At 40.3% G+C, this 20342-nt stretch overlaps 1 protein-coding gene across 2 annotated transcripts in view; it reads left to right on the forward strand.

Annotated features, from left to right (window-relative positions):
• The window catches only part of ESRRG (estrogen related receptor gamma), a 583686-nt gene that overhangs the window by 413086 nt on the left and 150258 nt on the right, over nt 1-20342 (forward strand). The window lies entirely within an intron of this gene.

Genomic DNA, 20342 nt, shown 5'->3' on the forward strand with positions numbered 1-20342 from the left:
AAATGTGTATGAAAAAGCTTCCAAACTGTACCAAAATATAAAATATGCCTCCAACATATGTAAGACATACCCAAACGTTTATAGATCTCCGGATTTATAAATAACAATATTATTTCCCACCGAAAAATGTAGAAAAACATGACTAAAATTTGTATGTGACCCTTTAATAGGAATCCACAAATACAAAACTCAGCTCCTTTTCAAAGCTATAGATAATTACAGAAAATTATTTTTCACTTGTTTAGATCCTTTGTGATACACTTTTGAAGAAAATAGAGGAAGGAAAGAATCATTGTTTATTGAGGATCCCCAGCACACCAGTGATTCTATTCTGCTCTGCTCCGTGGTTTACAAAGCGTATCTTCTGGGAATGTCCTGGCGGTCCAGTGGTTAGGACTCCACGCTTTCACTGCTGAGGGCCTGGGTTCACTCTCTAGTTGGGGAACTGAGATTCCACAAACCACGTAGCATGGCCAAAACAAAAATACCCAAAATGTATCTTCTTAACCAGTTATAGAGATAAGTGCGTTTTCCCTCATGTCAGTGGTTCTCAACCTTGCAGGCTCACTGGAGTCACCTGGAGACATAAAAAAGAAATACTGATGCCTAGGGCCATACCCCCAAATTCAGAATTAATTGGCCTTGGGTGCAGCCAGGGCAAGCGGGGATTTATGAAAGCTTCCTAGTTAATGCTTCATCTAAAGCCGAGGTTAAGAACCACTGCACCCTACCGTGCTGTGTTCTGTGACAGTGCTTCTGAAGGTGTGGCCGCTATCAGTATCACCAGGGAATTTGTTAGAAATGCAGATTCCCATCCTTCATCCCAGATGACCTCCGTCAGAATCCCTGGGGGAGGGCCCAGCAATTTGTGCTTTGCCAAGCCCTCCAGGTAACTCTGATGCTCACCCGAGTTTGAGAACCACAGCTCTGTTACCGTGTCGCTGCTGATTTACCGCTGACAACTCTTCTTTGTCATCTACTGGTCCCTTGTTGGACATAACTGAAATCAGTTTAATAATTGTGTGACACGCTTACTGGCTTTTAAAGTGCAAAGGGGATGATGTGTGTTAAACTCTACTCCTTCTAAATGTTTTAACAAAAGGTGATTCTGAACCCCTTTATGAGCACAGAGAGTAATCTTCTACTCTTTCCTTTCAAGAGCATGTGGGCAGGCAAGTCTTTTCACCCAGTAGCACTGAAGATCTTAGTGATTGTCCTTAGTGGAACAGGTGGTACCATCTCCCATTGCTTTTGTGCCATCTATCACATAATCACTTCCTTGATGTATGGCTGATGAATACACAGTTAAAGAGTTCAAGTGCACAGTTGTTCAAGGTATCATAACTCTTACATAATAGAGTGGATCTATCAGCCTAATCTTTTCACGGCCTTTCATAGTTTTAACGGAAGAACACAAGCCAAGTTAGTGTGGAGTATGTATGAATTACCTAAATATTTTAATAGCTGTATCTTCATATTTAATGGATCATCATAGCCATATTTAATTAGCATTTTCTTACAAAAATGCTTCATCCACTGGACCTTTCTTGTCTTTCTTCTCATTTATAAACTGAAGGCGTTAATACCTACCTCAAGGAATGCTTCTGGATAAAGTGAAATACAAAATCACATGTAAAGTGAGTAAATAAGAACAATGATGATCTGTATGCGAAGCTTCCTCTCACTTTGGGGCATTTGAAAGTATCTCTTCAGCCTGCTTACTAGATTGCAAAACTTGAGAATGAAAACACGCTTCAAATCTTTGGGTTCTTACCAGCCATTGTCCAACAGTATTAGAATACGGATGCTACAGAGCATCTCAAATTTAAACTGTTAGTAATTTGATTCTGTGAACTCAGTTTACACAGCTCGGGGTCTAACTACACAAAGATAAGGGAGTGTTTGGGGATAAATTAACAAATACTGTGTACACTGGTGTAAGCAAGATGGTCTCAATATGAAAAACCATTCCCAGTTACTCAACAAATACTGACTAAAAACCTACTGTGGGCCTGGCACTGTGCTGGCCTGAGTTTCAGCCTAGCAACACTTTACGAAAGCTTGGTTCCCAAAGGGTTGTGGATTGCAGTGAATTCCTCCTATAAATGTCTCCTGCTTTGAGGGAACACCAAAGTTTTTTGTTTTGGGAGGGGGGGGTGGTTGAAACAACGTGGTCCTTAGTATGTTTGCCAAAGATAGGACAACTATGTGAAAACATTTCCTGACAGTTGTTTAAAAAAAAAAAAAAGAAATCCTATCGCTTAGCTATTAATAGCCGTGCAATAGTTACTTACCGAGCGATCCCTGGAATAGAACAATTGGACTTCTATCGCTGATTCTTCCTTAGGATGCTGAAATGCTACCAAAAGCTTCACAGGGTGATTCTTGGCATTGATGTATAGTGCTCCGTTCTACTCCATATTGGAGACAGCAACTTTCAAGGGCTTTGAGCAGCAGACAGACATGTCACTGTCCAGATTAGCACTCTGGGCTTGCCCACCTGGCTGTGCTTGTAGCTGGCAGCTGGGTGGTACTCCTGCTGCCCTGCTACCCTGCTAGCTACATCAGCGGGCATCGCACCGTGGTGCTCACTTAGCCCCAAAAAGGCAGTGAGGCAAATAAAGGGATTAAATTGTGAAAGTGTAATGTAATAATTAGGGTGGTAATTGTAAGGGAGATTGGAACAGCCCCTCCTTCCTCTGGCCAACTAGTGATAGCGATTCAACTCGGAAGATGTTGAAAGTGGCCGAATCTGTTGCATCATCACAGATGCTTAGTCTGATGTGGAAGGGACCATGGAATCCGTTCTCATGCCTTGAGGCAGCATTGCGGCCAAACTCTCCTTGACCGATGGTAGTCTTTCCCTTCCCTCCCTTAAAGCTCTCCCACAGAATGAGAAAGGATTATGCAACTGCCCTTAAGAACAAGTCTTTCCACCATCTCATAGCCCCTGTGGCCAAGGGGGTAAGTGTGGCTTCCTGGTTCTGCTCTCATTGACTTGACTAAGGGACATAGATATTCAAAGCCATAGTCATGGGAATATTTCCTCTTTAGAATTTTTATTTCTTGTTATAACAATTTAAGAGTGGTTATCCAAAATGTAATACATTTTAATAGTTGGACAAAATACTTCTTAAATTTAGAGCCAAAAGAACATATATCCAGAGCACCTCTTGTGAAAAGTAATGAGAGTTGTTCTTTTCAAAGCTGAATGTGATATTCCAGTTGCGAAAGGCAATTAATCATAAATTTCAGTGAAAGTCAACCAGAAAGGCATATTTTACTTATTGACTGTTTCTAAGTTATCATTGGAAAACTATTGAATTAGGTCAACACTTAGGTAATAGTCAAAGTTTTGGAAGGTTTTAGTTTGCTTTTTTCTTTCTTTTCCTGACCAAAAACGTTTTAGAGGATTTTGACTGTTCTGTCATCCCACAGGGTTACAATGGCAGCAATGATTTCATTGTCGTTTTCTAGGCTTATTAGTTTTTGTGTGTGATATCGTTATTCTGATTTTTTTTTTCTAATTCTAGTTTGGCCTTAATTCATAAATGAGTGGGAACTTCTGTGGGGGGTTTTTTGGGTTTTTTTGTTTTTGTTTTTGGTACCTTCTCATTAAGAGTTTTCCCTGGATTCTTGTTAAGGAGGTAAGAGAAGGAAAATATCTTTATATCCCCCCAAAGTCAATATATGTTTCATTATTTAATTCACAAAACACTAACCCCCTGAAGTTTTTATGCCTATATAAGAGTATGGAAAATAAGTTGTATATATTTACTAACATAACCATTTCAACCATTCATTTTGTGCTAGAAATATGGCATTCCCCCCCTCTTTTATAAAGAGGATATTATGGGCTTCCCTGGTGGCGCAGTGGTTGAGAGTCCGCCTGCTGATGCAGGGGACATGGGTTCATGCCCCGGTCCAGGAGGATCCCACGTGCCACGGAGTGGCTGGTCCCGTGAGCCATGGCCGCTGAGCCTGCGCGTCCGGAGCCTGTGCTCCGCAGCGGAAGAGACCACAACAGTGAGAGGCCCGCGTACCGCAAAAAAAAAAAAAAAGAGGATATTATATATTTTTAAAATAGGGGATTTTTTTTTTAAGATATTCATTCTAGCATGGGTTTTGGATTCATATAAAACCAGGTCCAAGTCTTAGCCACTTACCTGCTGAGAAGCCATAACTTCTCTGTGCCTCCCTTCCCCAGGTGGTAAGGATTAAATGAAGAGACTATCAAAGAGTCTGGCCCATAGTAAGGGCTCAATAATCGATTGACTGTGGTTGCTATTGGCAGTATGACTGGGCTATTCAAGCATTGGGTGGTTCAAATACTCTAGGACAAATGGATGTCTTTGATGCTAAACTAGAAGGACCTGTGAGCTTCTCAGCTCACAGCTACCCCCCTTTTGCTCTGATAATAAACTTTCTCTCCCTGTAGCCATTTTTCACAATAGTGCCCTTTTATATTAGAAGACATTTAGGCGGGCCGATTGGAAATTTGATTGGTTTTATATAGTTTGTTTTGTTTTGTTTTTTGACTGTGCTGCTCGGCTGGTGGGATCTTAATTCCCTGACCAGGGATTGAACCCAGGCCCTCGGCAGTGAAAGCACCAAGTCCTAACCACTGGCCCACCAGGGAATTCCCCTGGTTTTATGTAGTTTTATGGTGATCAATTTTTTTTTTCTGTGACTGTGGATGGGAAACTAGGTAAATCAGAAAGGGAACCTGAATCTTATCACTTGAGTAAAATATCCCAATTAAGCTTTGAATGGGGGATTCAGGAAATAAAAAAGCAGAATGTCTTTGCAGCGTGAAATCTAGGAGTGACCATCATAAGAACCAAGTCCACTTCCGGTGTTCATGGGACCTGATACAGTGTACACCCACATATTGTGTATGTAAATATGTAGGCGTTTGTGAATTAAGATAACAAACTGCTAAGTCAAATATGTTCTGTTCTCTTATTTGACAAATGTGCCTTCACAGTGGCCTGGGAGGCTAGCTTGGCATTTTTAATTCTTAGACTCCTAGGAGTTTTGTGTCAGAAAGAGGCAGTAGAAGGAGAGCCAGCTTTTAGCTTGCAGCCCAGCGCATTTCCCTTCCTTCCCCTCTGCCTTCCTTCATGTCTGGTACATAGTGTGGACTCCCCTGCCCCCATGTCCAAGACCCATCCACCCCTTCCTAACAGCTGCACCTTGACCACGCACAGGCCTTGTAACGTGCACTCCGGCACTGCGGTCCAGCCCAGGCCATCTTCCAGAGGAGTGACCCAGGGGAGAGGGCCACGCAGGTCCTGGAACAGGTTTTGTAGGGGTTTATCCTGGGAATTCGGGAGTCCTGGGTACTTGGGATCATGCGGTACAAGGGTGGCTTGTCTCCTTAGCCTGTGGAAGGGCTTGCACCATGATACTTTCTAAAGCGCAGGGCTTTCAGGTGGGGGGGCCCTCCTAGTCTGAGTCTAAAGGTGACACTGATAAGAGCCTAAATCTCACCTTAAACATAGGGCATTAAGAGGAGGAAGGCGTATGCTAAAGGTGAATGGGCACAGTCTGTGGGTCTGCTGTTTTCCACCCTGAATTGTTGACTCCTTCCTGAAGTAGACGGCTTAGTCCTAGAGGACCTTTCCTGGATGTAGCATTTTCTTTGCCGTCCATGTGCTATTTTAGTCTCAGAATAGAATATTTGCAGCACTGGCGGAAATAACTTATAAATTGAGTGTCTGTGCATCTTATGAACCTTAGCAAGGAAAATAATAAGATATTATCTGTTTAACTTAAATAGCATTTAGAGAAAATCACTCTCCCGGTTTGTACGTAGCATCTTTTAAAACGAATAAGTTCTAAAATTAAAATCCAAAATAATACAGAATTGACTTAATGAATCTCAGTGATTATCAGTTTGGATGCAGTATTAAATTAAATATTGAGGTGATATTTTCAAAAGAAATATTGTCTAAACCTCATCTGCTTTAACTCCGAGCTTGCTTTTGTTATGTTTAATTGACTTTTCCACTTTTCCTTGCATTTGATGCCAATTTTGTCTGAGTTTTTGAAATGCATGAATGTTGCCAAGTTATCAATGAGAAATATTATTCTCCTGCTATTTTAATTGTTAGCTTCAGTGTTTATTTTAATAGTAAAGTTTAGTATTGCAGACTTTCTTTGCGGGTAAAGAATATGTATTATGCGAATTGATATTTTAGGAAACAGCACAGTTTACAGTTTGATCTCTCTCAGTTTTGACTTAGTGGACCCACTTCTCAGGATAAATGAGTAGTGATTGCTTTTTCATGGTTTGTTCTGACTTTTAGGAATTGGCCTAAATTGTCATCACTTCTCAGGTTGTTGAAGAGCTAATGGTAACAAAATTCTTCTATAAAGGACCAGAGAGTAAAACAGATAGTAAATATCTTAGGATCTGTAGGTCACATGCGTTCTCTGTCATGTACTCAGTTTTGCTTTGTTTTATTTTTTAAGCTGTTTAAGAATATAGAAACCACTCTGAGCTTGAGGTCATACCAAAACAAACCTAGGGCTAGATTTGAAGGCTGGCCCTAGTTTGGGTAGCTGCTAGACTAAAACACCCTCATTTCATCTTCCTTGTAGGCAACAATGACTACCAGGATTTTCATATCAGAGGACTTTCTGGACAGCTTTGCATGCATATCATTTATTTAAATTGAAAGCAAGGTCTCTATCGTGATGATTTTTTTTAGCCTATTATCTCAGTTTTCAGAATATTTTTTTCCCAGGAATTAAAAGTTTCTAGCCTCTTTTCACTGTTCACTATGACATACACATGTGTGTATCAGCCAGCTAATCAGAAAACAGAATCAATGTAAATGAAAATAAAGTAACATTTAGAGTCACTGACAAAAAGTTGGATCTTGGTTGTATAAAATAAGAGTGATTAATTTTCAGAGATTAAATTGCATGGTTGGTCTTTGATCAGGGAAAAGAAAAGAGAAGAAAATTTAATGATCCCCACTATTTTCTTTTGTCCTTCAGATGTTAGGAACTCACATGTGCAACACTGGCGTCTCTGGTATCATTTACATGTTTATTAAACACATTGCATTATGTTACTGTATTTTGAAAGTCATTTAAAATCAACATATTTTAACCTCCTGAGAGGGTATATTGTCCAGTTGGGTGACAGTAGATAGGAACCTATCCCATGTAAGGGGTATATGCCAGTGGCATTCAAGGAGGAAAAGAATTTGCAATGAAACTTTTTTATGCCATGGTAAAAAGTCCAGCTGTAGTTCACTGTCAAATTAGTGAGATTGAATAATTAGTCAAGTTAAGCAGACACAATTCACTTTCCTAAGCAATATATTTGCAAAACGAGTGACCCTCTCTTCTACTGTCATTTCACAGTGGTTGGGAAGAAATTATGGTCTGCATTTTATGATTCTCTGGTAAATGATATTGCATTTATTTTTATTTATTAAAAAAAGATGTAGTAGTAATATTGCTAATTCTTAAAAGTGCAATAGTTACAATTAATAAAAGGACAAGCTTGTTAGTAATTTTTTTAAACTTAGTTCTATTTTCACACTTTAACTAAATTTCTAATATATCTGTAATATTAGTATATTCTCCATTGACTCTACTCTGATACGGCCTATGTTATAGAATCAAAGAAAATAAGAATGTTATTCTGGATTATCTTTACATATGCACACTTAAGAGGCTATGCTCTCTCTCTTTTCTAAATTTTTGTAAACTTTTTTTTCTTAAAAAAAAAACCCTCTGTACTCAGAAAATAAAATCCATTTCCCATGGTTCACCTGAGCCAGGGTCCTCAGAAGTAGCAGCCAGGAAGGAAAGGGGCTCCCAGGTGCTGATTGTAGGTGGATCTGGCGTGAGAACTGGTTCCAGTGTCCAGATCCACCTGTGCCATCCATACTTACCTGGATGTCCTGATCCTCCTGTGCCATCCATACTTCCTGATAAAGTCACTTTCTTATGGGAAAGGAAGCACGTGCATTGCCATTTCCTCCAGGGAATCTGTTGGCGAATACTTCTCTTTTCCTAGCCTGCCCCAGCCTACCACGGGTCAAATCCACAACCTCTCCCAGCACTGCACACCAGCTCTTCCAGCAAGTCACTGGTGAGAAGGAAGTTTGTGTTGTTTACATGCTCAGGTCAGAAGGACTTCATGGATTAGTTCCAGTTAATTCTTTAAAAACCCCATTTACTTTCTCATCTGTTAGCTAAGTGGATTTTTGCATCTGTGATGGGACTTCTTAGGTAGTAGGGTGTGGCTGATACTTTGCCTACAGACAACTGGACTTGCACCCAGGTCACCCTAGTATTATCTGATGACTGTTTTGATGAAGAGGCTGGAGGCTGTTCTTTGAGGACAAGATGAACTCCCAAGAAAAGGTATCAGTACCTCTCTTAACATTCTAATAGCTTTCATTCTTTCCTCTTGGTTCTCCCTCACTCAGAACCAAGCCCTGACGAATAATGCTGTTTCGTTCAGAGAATAACCAATAAATTACATTGTTAGAATGGCTTCCGTCTACAGAGCATCATATTAAATGCTTGAGCACAAATAGTAGGAAAGATACACTGCACTTCTTATTTTTCAAAGTGCATGCTTTAACATATGTTAATTACATGATAAGATCCTTCTTCGCATAAATTCAGAATTGGTTCTGGCTGAATCCAGTTAGGATACACTAAAATGTTCACCCTAAAGGTAGGAAAGGAAACGGAAAAAATGAGTGATGAGGGTTCTGCTGTCTAAAGTTCCTATTGATGCGAATGTGGGTCACTTTTTTGGGTAATCAGTTGCAGGAGTATATGTCTCAATATGATTTGAATCCTGAGGATTTGTTACTTGTTAGAATTCAGGTTTCGGAAGCTGTGAGACAGGTTGTGAGGAATGGCAGGGTGGCGTTCAGTGGCATGGGTCAGAAATTTTTTTCTTTACTGGTCAAGCCCAAGGCAATGATTCATTTTTCTGATATATTAAGATAACATCATAGAAGTGATAAAGTACACACAGGGCGTTGATTAAGTTTCTTTTGAAGTTGCTTTAAGTTGTTGGGATTCAACAGGCCTGGTCATTGGAGTTCTCTTGTTACACCATTTCAGAAGTTTTACCTGAAAGCAAAATTAGATAATGGATGCTGGTAAAGTATTCTGGTTTATACGAAAAGTAAATATAAGTTTATATGTAAAACAAATGATGTTCCAACATACTTTTTATTTATTTTATTTTTTCACATCTTTTTCTTTTTTTTTTTTGGCCGCACTGTGCGGCACGTGGGATCTTAGTTCCCCCATCAGGGATCGAACCTCCGCGTCCCCAGCATTGGAAGCGTGGAGTCTTAACCACTGGACCCCCAGGGAAGTCCAATTCATTTTATTTTTTATTGTGGTAAAAAGCATAACATAAAATGCACATAACATAATATATAAGTTAAAATTTTCCATCGTAACCATTTTTAAGGGTACAATGCCTTAGTGCTAACCATATGCGTATTATTGTACAACAGATCTCCAACATTATCTCATCTTGCAGAAATGAAACTCTATACCAATTAAATAACAACTCCCCATCTTCCCCTTCCCCCAGCCCCTGGTAATCACCATTTTACTTTCTGTTTCTATGAGTTTAACTACTTTAGAGTACCCCCTATAAGCAGAGTCATGTAGTATTTGTGTTTTTGTGACTGGCCTGTTTCACTTAGCATACTGTCCTCAGTCCATCTATGTTGTAGTATATGTCAGGATTTCCTTTTTTTCACAGCTGAGTAATATTCCATTATATGTATACACCACATTTCCTTTTTCCATTCATTCATCAATGGACATTAGGTTGTTTCTGCCTCTTGGTTACTGTGACTAATGCTGCAGTAAGCATGGGTGTACAAATATCTCTTTGAGATCCTGCTTTCAATTTTTTGGATAAAATACCCAGACGTGGTATTACTGGATCATATGGCAGTTCTATTTTTAATTTTTTGAGGACCTTCCATATTGTTTTCTATAGAGGCTGCACCATTTTGCACTCCCACCAACAGTGCATGAGAGTTCTAATTTCTCTGTATCCTCTCCAACACTTAATCTCTTCTTTCTTTCTTTCTTTTTTTAAATAATGGCCATTCTAATAATGAGTATGAGGTGAATATTTAAATATTTTTGAGGCATTTTAGATGTTTCTCAAATTTGAAGTTCTAATCTTTCACCGGCCAATGCTTATCCATTAATAATTATATATGTGGACAATGTAAATAGTTGGTTTCATCCTCTTGAACTGAATACAGTGCCTTTAGATCAGTAATAGATGAAGAATTTGTTAATTTGTCATAATAATAATGAATATATTTGTTTTTAAAATGTGCCACACATTATTCTAAGTGCTTTACATTAATTATCTTATTTAATTCTTCCACCATTCCATTAAAGTAGATACTACCATTCTGATATTACTATATTATTTATAGATGTGGAACTTCTATAAAGTTCACAGAGAGGCACAGAGAACAAATTGCCCAGACACAGTTGGGTCTCAGTCTGAACCCAGAGCCTCTTCTCTTAACCCCCTCATTACCCTGCCTTGTATATTTTAAAAGCTTTTCAAGCATTGAACAATTTTAGACTGAATTTTTCTTAAGAGATTTTAGTTCATGGGCAAAGTTTTCCATTAAGTTGTTAAAATATAATAAAAAAGGGGAATTAAGAATATTTTCAGTGATGATTAGATGATATTAAAGGTTTGTAAGAAGGAGGCAGCAGAAGTAAGTCTTAAAAATATCTAATTTTTTTTATCATTCATTTTCTGAAATCCCCTAAATATGAAGATTGAGAGTTCAGCCCTTCAGTACCACCATATCAGTTTTCTGTCTCAGTTCCCTTGGATTTTATCTGCTGACACTCATTTTGCCACTAGATTTTTAGCTGCTGGTCTTAGATTGATCCTAAAAGTGTACACTCACCACTGATAACACTTCCCAGACTCTCGTTCTTGATTGCAGGAGGAAAGAGGCTTAATTCTTCTCCTGTCCACTTACTAAACTTTGTGACCACAACAGAAGGCAGCTCAGAATCAATTTTTTTTTTTCTTATGATGAATACTAGTCCGAAGGAGTTTTTTTTTCTTTTAAGTGATTATATGAATGAATCTGTATGTTTATAGGAAAAAATTACATTCTTTGGAATTAACACTTGTTTTATTTTGGTTTGAAAACGTTTAAAGAAACAACCATATTTTTATATGCTCTTTTTTAGAAGGGCATCACTGAGTCATCCTAGAAAGAAAAGAAGAGAATTTAGTACAAGAAAATCTGGATTAATTTAAAATTTAGAGCTTGAGATCTGAATGCTTTAGAATGAATCTGAAAGCATACCCTACATCTCCATTCTGATACCCATTTTCTTTCAGTGCATACTATTAACATAGTTTCCATTTGAGGAAGATCAGAAGCAAGTACAAGAATCTTCAAAGGAATGAATCTAACCCAAGATTTTGTCCTTGACAGCACCTTTTTTTTTTTTCTCTCGCTTCCAAAGTGTCTGCACTGCTTCCTTGCTTCTGGAACACCCTCGCTGTCCCCAGAGTCCTCAGACTATGTTTTACATGGATAACAATTTCAAATTTTGCAAATATTTCAAGCAAAAGCCCTCCAACTCATCCTGTCACCTGTTCGTCTCAGTTTACTGAAATTTCATTTTTAATATCTGAACCTAACTTAGAAGAAGCTACTTTACAGGGTTGTGAGAAAAAAAAAAAAGAGAGAGAGAAAATGATGGATAAGAGATTGTAAAGTATTTCTCATCATTGCAACCTTTTGTCCACATGTTTTAGACCCAAGATCAGTAAACCAAGGCCCTGGGGGCCAAATCCACTTTGCTAAAGAAAGTTCAATTGGAACACAGCTGCACCGATTCTTGCGTTGTCTGTGGCTGCTCTCCTGCTTCTACAGGAGTCGCACCAGACACTGAAGGACCGGCAAAGCTGAACTATTGACTCTCTGGGCCTTTAAGAAAAAGCTTGTGGACCCCTGCTGTTTTATAAAGGGGTAGAATTAAGTGTTTCCTGGAAGAGGAATCCTTATCCTGCCTCCCCTGGATCATCATCCGACAGGAAGAAGCCCCCCACTCTCCCCTGCTAAGTTTCCCTCTGTACTTTTCCTCCCTGAGGAGACGCCAGGTCCTTTGCTGACCACCCTGTCAGAGCAGACAGTGTAGGTGCCCAGGTTTTCTTTCCGAGAGGAGCGTCTTCAGGCACACACACTACACGGTCCGAGCTTTAGTGGTTCTCCTCTGAGCTTCTCTGTTTTACTCTAAATCCAGCTGGCAGTATTGTTGGCGTCCCCTGACTCTTGGGGTGACTAGTCATTACTCCTTTTTTTTTTTTTTGCGGTACGCGGGCCTCTCACTGCTGTGGCCTCTCCCGTTGCGGAGCACAGGCTCCGGACCCGCAGGCTCAGCGGCCATGGCTCACGGGCCCAGCCGCTCCGCGGCATGTGGGATCCTCCCAGACCGGGGCACGAACCCGTGTCCCCTGCATCGGCAGGCGGACTCTCAACCACTGCGCCACCAGGGAAGCCCATTACTCCTTTTTGAACGTTGGCTTATGCTTCTCCTACTGTGCCTATTGATTTAACAGACCAATGTGCTCCTAGCCTTTTGGCTTCCTGGTGCTGGCCAGGAGGAATTGTCTGCCCAGCATTTCCTCATTTCTGGGCCGAGACCAGCACCGGGCCCTTCCCAGGTCCCTCTTAGCTCTTCTTTTGCATCCCAGCCCCGGTCCCGAGCATCATTACCCTGCTGTGATGATGGCTGATAATCAAGGCTCACTCTGTATGAGGCACTCTGCTCAGTACCTTCGATACAGGATCCCACTTGCTTCTCATAGCAACCCCATGAGGTATCAATTGCTAGGTCCCGTGACCACTTCATTTACAAAGAAAATAACTCCAGGTTTAAAAGTTTGCCCCAGGGCTTCCCTGGTGGCGCAGTGGTTGGGAGTCTGCCTGCTGATGCAGGGGACACGGGTTCCTGCTCCGGTCCGGGAAGATCCCACATGCCGTGGAGCGGCTGGGCCCGTGAGCCGTGGCCGCTGAGCCTGCGCGTCCGGACCCTGTGCTCCGCAACGGGAGAGGCCACAACAGTGAGAGGCCCGCGTACGGCAAAAAAAAAAAAAGTTTGCCACAACTCAGACAGAAAATGATAGAATTGGGACTTGAACCCATTTGACTTTAGCATCTTATAATCACAGTTATTCTGCAGTTTAAATATAGATCAATTACCGTCACTTGTGTCAAGCAGGATTTCCCCAAATCCATACCAGCTTTGGAGGACATAGGTAGATACTTGTTGAATACCGAACTTGATCCGGAAGGAAGAATCTAATACCGATGTCTCTTAGGAGCTCTGGGCACACTGGTAGCACTCAAGAACAAAGCACTTAGGGGCAGTATTAGGAGAGGGTTTGTTTGTTTTGACTTGTTTAAGGTAGAAGGAAAATCTCAAGGTTGGCATGAAGTCAAATTCCTCTTTGAGTCATTTGTTTTTGTCACATAGGGTAGGATCCTAATGCCTCCACACTTGTCATATGGACTTACTGTACCATTCGGTAATTGCCACTGCAAAACGCACAGGTTGAAACTTTCTATCCAAATGGAGTGGATGCATTAGACTTAATTAGCATTTCTTCCTTTCACCAAGAGTATTATGTTAACAGAGCTTTTTTTTTTTTAATTGTATGTTTAAAGAGACACAGGCAGACTCATATCAAGGCTGTTTAAAATTTCTAAGTAGAGAAAGAACACATAAGAATTGGAGTTGGTTACTGAGCACAGCAAATTTGGGGAGTTACGGTTAGCTCAGATGTAACGCTTTTCAGGTGGCAGTGGTCGTTTCTGAGCTCTTTTATGAAGACTGTGACACGATCCCTATACCATAGGAGCTTAAAGACAGAGATGAGTGGCTGCACGCATCATGTAGGCGATGTTTTCTACACTGCAAAAGAGCAGTAGCCCTTTCCAAGAAGATGTCATTGTCAAAGCTAAAAACATTAAATTTCTGCATACCTTGATGAGAGAGATTTGTATTCTCCATCATTTTCGTCAATAAGTATTTTTTATTATACGCTGTTATTCCCTATTAAATGCGTTTCAAAGCACACCCTGCCGATTCCGGATTCTGAGTTTTTTCCTATCATGAACAATAGCTTTGTTTGGGGATCTGTAAAATGCGTGTGTACAACCTAACACCTGTTGCTTTGGTGACACGGTTTGTTTGGTTTCTGTGGACTTAAACTGGTCACAAACCGTAGTGGTACAGAGACAAGTTGAGGGATTTCTTTTTGAGGTGTTGAGGAATTCCATTCTCCAAGAGCAACCCTATCCTCTCCCACAGCTGGTCTTGCACCACAAGTCTGACAACAGCAAATGACAATGCCAAGATCCACCCTATCCTACCACATTCCCAGGCATCAAAATTTCCTTTCCAACCAGCAACAATAGCAACAACAACAGCTATACAAAGCAACCTCTCAGGAGATAAGAATTTCATTTTTCATTTCTGTTCTAAACAACACTCAATTACAACACTCAGGTTCTTTTGAAGATTAGAGTCAGGTGACATTGCATCTTAGTTAAGAGGAGAGACTTGGATCCAGAGTGACTGGGTTTCAATCCTAGCTCTGGCGCTTGTAAGCTGTGTAATTCTGGGTGTGTTACCTCTTCTCTCTGTGTCTTAATTCTCTCATCTGCAAATTGGGGGTTCATAGATGTAGAGCACATAGAAGAATGCTCCGCACTCTTAGTGTTTGTTAGAGGTGTTGGTATGTAAGTTTTAACAGGTGCATTGAAAGAGCATTGGACTGGTTGTCAGGAATTTGTGTTTTGGTTTCTTTTCTGCAATTAACTAGCACTTATCCTTGTAAAGAGGGTTGAGTGATCATAGATAAGTCAGTACCCCATTCACCTCTTTCAGGTCTATATAAAACCAGGAGCCTGAACCTACTGGAATTTGGGATTTGTCCCAAGTCTAACAGCCTAAAAATCTGTGTTGCTTTATGACAAATGATATATTATTGGTGGGCTGCTATCAGTTATGCTCTGTCTAATTGACTGTACGTAGTTTATTTTTATGTGTACTTTGGAGCTGAACATTAAAATGAAGGAATGAGAAATAGGATAAGTAAAAATCAAGTGGACAGGTAATGAAACATTCTGCTGGGGACTCCAGGGGAGTAAGTCCCTGCCCTCAAGGAATGGACAGTTGTACAGTTGGGACAAGAGGTGGGCAATTCACTAGACACATGTAATAAAGTGCCTTAAAGGCTAAGAGAAAGGTTTGCTTGAAGATAAGTGCAGGATGAACTAGTTATACCCATATGGACCCCTGGACCCCAGTCTTGTGGGCCCTGGGAGAGCTTCATTGAAGAAATGATAAAAGAAGCACATCTAGGACCAGCAGGAAAGACAATGCTGCTTTCTAGAAACTGGGAGTAATTCAGCGTGGGTGTCAGACAAGGGGGTGGACTTGGGATAGGGGTAGGGATTGACCTGGAACTGCGGCAAGAGATAAGGCTGGGGTGAGATTTTGAAGAGCTTTGCAAATGCTTTGCCCTCAGTTATAATCAGATTACACCCAGTGATGGGCAGTTTACGAGCTCCAGGGAAGTGACAGGAAATGTTCATGAGGAGAGGTGGTTGATGTCTTGGAAATTCACTTCATAGACAGTTTGGTGCTTTAAAAAATGACTTGAGTTATTACACTTCTTCCTTTCCTCCTGGTATCTGTAAAATATAGCTGTGTACACGAGAGTTGTTGGCAAGACACAATCCTCTCTCCAGTTCTCTGGGTGAATGGCGTATTCATTCTCATACTCTTGCATAAATCTGCAGAAGGCTGTTTCTATACTATTCCCAAACTCCAGGCTTAGGTCTTTGAGTCAGAGTATTTCATAATGTTTCATAATCGATGAAAATCTTACAGCGTTTCTTCCCTTTCTTCTCAAAAGGGAGAACAAAACTGTATATGATTTTAATACCTATATCCCGTGTAATGCTTACAATGTTATAAAGCAGGAGTGATGATTCCTCTTTTGTACGTAAGCAAACTGAGAGTATGAAGGTGAAGTGACCAGTTTGAGTTCTGACAGCGAAGAAAGGGCAGAGCTGGAATTTGAACTGAGATCCACCGTTTCCTTTCTCCTTCTTCCCTCACTTATTCATCCTCAGATGTTTTCCTGACCCATATGCAAGGCAGTATGCTAAGGATGGATATATGTGGGCATACAAGAACTTTTTCCCATCTTCTCTTTGAGATGAACACGCACAGTGCTCAGTGTTAACAGTTGTGCAATTAAAGCAATAAAGGAGTGGCCATGTTTACAAGTTTGGGGGAAACTGAGGCAGGGTATGTCTTGTTTAAATTGGAAAAAAATTAAGGCTAAATAATTCCTCCCCATTTTACAGCACTGTTTTCCTGCTAAATCACTGTTCACTGAATACAGTGGGGAAATGTAATCTTGTGATTAGATACACGTATTTGCATGGAGGCAGTCAATGCTGGTACCCGCTGTAGGCTCAATGGCCCTCCCAACACAGATGGCTGGAGGATGAGACCAGCGTCTGTGGTTTAGTCTCCAATCACTAGGATTTATAAACCTGCCTGCTTGGGGAATTCCCTGGCTGTCCAGTGGTTAGGACTCTGAGCTTTCACTGTGGGGGCCAGGGTTCAATCTCTGGTCAGGGAACTAAGATCCCACAAGCTATGCAGCACGGCCAAAAATTAAAAAAAAAATAAAAATAAATAAACCTGCCTGCTTCTGGGTTTTTTCCTGATCTTCTTTCCTTAAAGGCAAAGCATCATCCACTCCCATTTGGGAGCAAGGCCTGATCTTCTCTGTGAAAAGGCAGTCATTTGTGCCCACACACTTTTAGGGCTCTTGTAAATTACATTTGTGATGATCAGAATTTAATCCAATAGAACCTTAAAGAACCAAATATCAAATGAGCTTTTCTAGACCCGCCTGTCTCCCACCTCATTTTGTAGAGGGTTAGAGGGGCAGCAAAAAGACAAAGAATATGGGGCCCTGGCATAACCCTGTGTATGAAATTGCTTTGCTAAGAGCCAGATGTGACCATTAACCAGATGTGGCCCTCTTCCCCCACCTCCTCTATCTGCCACGTCTTATACCTCGCAAGTGGATGGGGTCCCCTTGGTTGCCTGGGGCTGCCATTCCTTGTCATAGTCTGGGGCAAACGCATTGAGAACCTGAGGCAGATTCTTGAAATAGCTTCAGTGATGTCAGTTCTTTGACCTTTGAGGGGAGACTTAACATTTCGTGATAGACAACCATCGTTCGGAGTCATGTCTTGTATTTGGCCAGTCAGATATTTGGGGTGAATATGAGCAAAGTGTCATTTGATTCCTTCCCCTCTCTGCTTTACAGCTTTGAAATAACTCTAGTGGCAGTTTAAAGGAAGTTTCGCAAAGTATTCAGAGCAGTCTTCTGGGAACGGATAGAGCGTCCCTAAGTAACTTATTTTGAAGTCTAACTTCGGGTGCGTTCTTTGAAAATAAAGTAGCATCCTTTACTTAATTATGCACTGATAGAATCTTGGCTTTTTTTTTTTTGCCACAGGTATGTAATGAGTTATTATCCCACATTATATAATCCCAGCTATAGATACTGTTATTTTCTATTTCAGGTAGAATGAGGAGAAAGGAGCTAGAAACAAAGGAGCTTTAAACACAAAAAAAGAAAAGGAAAGAAAGGGAAGTTGTATCAGTGTATGGAAAAACCTTTACTCCCATACAGTAAAGAGGGGGTTTTCCTTCTTTCTTTTTTCTGCTTTTGGACACATAAAACAAAAATACTACAGATTATTGCCTTCACGTTTTTAATGCTCTGTAATTGTGTACTGAGGCAAATCCCATTATTTTTAAATCACTTAATGTTGGAAAACAATTGGATAAACCCCACTTGGAGTGCCCTGTGGGTCATCTCAAGCCATTTGTTCTGTTAATAAAATTAAAACAATTGGGGGAAAATATACAGATGCTTTCAAATTGGCTTTACAATTATGATGTCTGTATGTATGAAAAAAGAGGACAGCTCTTGGGAACTACATAAAGCCCAATGCCTCATTACTATGTGCAAGAGATGTGAGTCGGAAGTAAAGATTTGACATATATTTTTATTTTGAGATGCCGTGCTAATTTACATCATTCAGCCCTTTCACTGCTAAACTGTAAAAGTCCATTAAGTGACTGAAAGGAATATACAAATTATCCACCGGCACTCCAGGCTGAAGTTTTACATACACCCTGTTATTCTATCCGCCAGCTAACTGCAAGATTCTATTAAGAGTAAGTGAGAAGATTATATTGCCTGCAAACTGATTGTACAAAAGACTCTGCAATAAGTCATCAGAGCCCAGGACCTTCTGAAAAGACGCCAAGAAATATTATAAATTGCTCTATCACGATTGTCAGCCTGGTTAAAAAACCCAGAGCTTCCACGTGGATCTGGTTCCCTCTGAAGCTGAGCTTATTTCCCCAGCTATTGACAAAACTGGGAAAATTCCAGTCGTGTCATCCACAGTCCCTGGTGCCTTATAACAAACGTGGCCCAGAAAATAGCGAGCTATAATCCAAGAAAACTCCGTGTCTGAAATGAGAATTCTAGGCTGTGAACAATAACTTCTGCGTTCCCCTGAATGACTGTCCAGTGTTAACATTCCAGAGGCCGGCAGTTGCTACTGGAAATATTTTTGTCTTGTTTCCTCTTGGTGAATCGAAGGAAAACAAGTGCCCCATGGAGATCATAGGGTCTATTGGGAGTAGTGTCTTAGAGCCATTATCAAAATAGATGTAACAGTGTTGCCTAGGTGCTTGGGGCAGCATATTTTTAGGATAAAATGCTTTCTTCATTGAGTAGAAAAAGCACCAGGGAAGGTTTTTCAAGGGCAGAATCTTTGTGGACTCTGACATGAATCAAAGACTGTTGGGTGGGTGATCACAGCCAACAACAATGAACTAAGGAACTCAGTGGGAGGGCTGGGAAATTAGAGAGGTTTTCCTCCAGCCAAGAAGTTCTTTAGAATGATGTTGATTTGTTTTTCAAGGTATAAACAGTGTTACTTAGTGAAATCAAGGTTATCATCCATATATGTCAAGACAAATTTATTGAAAGAGAACATTTGGCAGAAGGATGTCAGATTCATCGTAAACCATGTCTATATGCTTAGCTGAAAATCTATCATTTATGAAAATACTCGGGACCAGTGTATTTTCTTTCCATTCACAGTGAAATTTTTATAAGAATGTGGTGTTTTTTTCTATAGCTTGGGGAAGATTCCTTTACCCCAATGCAGTCATTTATTCATTTTTCACAGCACAGTTCAATCATTTGCTCCTGTGTGAAGAATTCACTGACCTTCCAAAGCACAATCTCAGCCGCTGTGGGGATGCATCTGTGTACACGGGTGTCTGGTGCTGACTTGAATCCAGAGCCGTTGCAGCGCACACTCAGCTGTATTGTGATTTGTTGACATGTCTTGTCTCCTTGTAAAACTGTAGATTCCTTAAGGGCCAGGGACTTCCTCTTTCTTTCCCAGCCCTGCATATGTACAAAATGGTAGGCTTATTGATAAGCGTTGAGGATTCAGCTGTAAATGAGACAGAACTCTGCCCTCAGGAGCTCATCCTAAGGCACTATTAAAAATTCTTCTGCCTTTACATTTCTCGTTGTCATTGAAGAATTATAGAATGTAGTGGTTAGAAAGGAAACTGGAATTCTTTTTTGTATGTGATCTAAAATCCTCGTATGTCAATTTGACAATTTCTCTTCTGTTTCTGAAGAAATATAGAAATCTTTAGACAGTCGTTCAGAGAAGGGGCATCTATAGATTCAGCTGCTATAATTGAATCACTCCCGAGTGTTTTCTGCAACGTGGCTCCAATTCTTAGGGCACCCATTTTGCAAATAATAGTAAGTGTTATGATAAGATAAACATTAAATAGCTCTCTTAGTGCCACCTATCTGTATTTTCATATTTTATATTATTTTTCTCCTTATTTATATCAAGATGTACTCTTATTTCCTTTAAAACTTCTTACAGTTTTGTTTTGTTTTTTTTTCTCTTTTCACATTTAACTCCCCAGAAACCTTTGTATTTTTCTATTTTCTCCTTGATAAGCTCTCCTGGTTTTGCCATGGATTTCCATTTTTGTCAAAGGTATTTTTGTAAGGTGTTGAAAAATTAACTAGATTTTCTTCTACTTTTTTTTTTTTAATTTGATTTGTGGAATGGTTTTCCTAGTGTGCTTCATTTTGCTTCCTAATAGGCCATCTAGCT

The sequence above is a fragment of the Phocoena phocoena genome, chromosome 1, assembly GCF_963924675.1.
Source record: "Phocoena phocoena chromosome 1, mPhoPho1.1, whole genome shotgun sequence".
Classification (NCBI taxonomy): Eukaryota; Metazoa; Chordata; class Mammalia; order Artiodactyla; family Phocoenidae; genus Phocoena; species Phocoena phocoena.